The sequence below is a fragment of the Ipomoea triloba genome, chromosome 3 (assembly GCF_003576645.1).
Source record: "Ipomoea triloba cultivar NCNSP0323 chromosome 3, ASM357664v1".
NCBI lineage: Eukaryota > Viridiplantae > Streptophyta > Magnoliopsida > Solanales > Convolvulaceae > Ipomoea > Ipomoea triloba.
In genome coordinates, this window is record NC_044918.1 from 28,045,292 (window position 1) to 28,047,429 (window position 2,138).

Genomic DNA, 2,138 nt, shown 5'->3' on the forward strand with positions numbered 1-2,138 from the left:
ATATATATATATATATATATATATATATATATATATATATATATATATATATATATATATATGACAGGGTAATTGGGTACCCGACCCGGAACCGTTGTCATGACCAAGGCAGTTGCCGTTCAAACTACCCAAGACACCTCACTCCTCAGCATCAATGCGCAATGGTCCAACTCCCTAGCATTGATGGGCAACGTTCAGCTCCTCAGCCTTGATGACAGACGTTCAGCTCCTCAGCATTCAACACCTCAGGTATTGATGTCCAACGGTCAACTCTTCATCAATTCTCCGTTACTGAGCTGAGAAGAATAAAAAGACTCACAACCACATAGTGAAGGGGGGACTTCTTACGACAATTGAACTTAGACAAATACATACTAAACTCACTTGTACACTGAGCACTGCACTCAAACACTGTACCATCTTACTTCAATAATACTCAGATTACATACCCGGTAACACATTATTACCGTCATTGGTGCTCTCGTTGAGAGCCAAGATCATATCTCAGGCTAAAATCACAAAATCAAATAACCACTCAGTTCATCTCATCACTATCAATGGCATCTGGATCTAGCAGCTCGCACACACCTAGTCAGGTGAACAAGGGTCACCCCTCGGGTGATCTTCGTGAGCAGCTCAACAGTAACCATGGAGGTGACCTTCGCAGCCAACTCAACAACAACAACCGCAGAGAAGGTGACCTCCGTACCCAACTCAACAACAACCATGGTGGTGGCCGTACTCCCCTCCCAGCAACTGCTGCTCCCGCTCAGGTGGTGGACCTTCAGGCAGCAGCGCAGGTCATCCAACAGGCGGCGGCGACGATGGCCCAACTAGTCACAGGAATGCAAGGCCAGATCTTACTGCCACCACCCCCTCTGGAGGAAGAAGTGCAATCTCCGAGGCAAAACAGAACTCAGGGGGTACAAGGATCCTCCAATAGAGGGCCCCGTGCCCAAGCAGGAAAGACAGTAACCAAACGACCATCCGGAGAAAGGATGGGCGAATCTGGTGGATTGACTCCGCGTCACTCCACTAGACACAAAACACCACAGGAAGGCCTGGTGGAAAGACTCCAAAGGCAGATAGATGATTTGGAAAAGAAAGTAGAAGCAAGAGAACACTCACCAGAACCGGAGGTAAGAATGGCCGCTCCATTCTCTCCTGACATAATGGAAGTTCCTCTTCCAAAAGACTTTCGACTACCCACCATCAAGGCCTACACTGGCACTTCAGATCCGCGTACCCATATGACAAGATACAAGGCAGCCATGGTCATGATTGGGGCAAGCGATGCCATAATGTGCAGAGCGTTCTTGTCCACTTTGGACGGGACTGCTCAAGATTGGTTTAACACGATCCCAGACGGATCAGTTCAAACTTTTGCAGAGCTATCCAAAAGTTTCTTGTCTTATTTCTCAGGGAGTATACAACATAAGAAACCATTCTCACATCTCGGTGGGGTAAAGCAGGATAAGGGAGAAAGCCTGCGAGACTTCTTAAGCAAATGGAAAATAGAAGTCAACAACGTATATGACTTCGATTCGAAGGCAGCAATTCTCATCTTCATCCAAGCATTGAGGTCGGGCGATTTCCACAAACAACTGAACACCCACCACCCACGCTCTTATGAAGAACTCATGAGAACGGCCAACCGGTACGCAGACGTAGAAGAGGCTGACAGGAGAAAGAAGGATGAGGAGGAAGGACGAAAGAGTGAGCGACCTGATAAAGCTGGTCCGCCCAGCCAGGCACCACGACCAAACCAACCACCCTCAACGAAGGGAAGAGATGAGCGACCTCGTCTCGCCCCACCGCGGCACTTAACACCGCTTACTCACCCGGTTAGCGTGATTCTAAGTCACGCTGAGGAAATGGGAATGGTGCATTTTCCCTCAGCACCATCATTCGTTGAGTGTCCGGGACAGTACCAGCATCAACAAAGCCTACCCGACAATGTGTGGCGAAAGGAAGAAGATCCTGAGCCTTCAGCTTCCAACACCAAGAAGAGGAGGTGCGACCTGGGCGAGGAAGCAAGAAACAGTGAGCTAGAGGAAAAGTCCGTGCAACGCAAAAAACATGTAATTCGTTGATGGTCGATCAAAAACTCTCCAATTTGGCCGAAGTCAGTCCTCAGC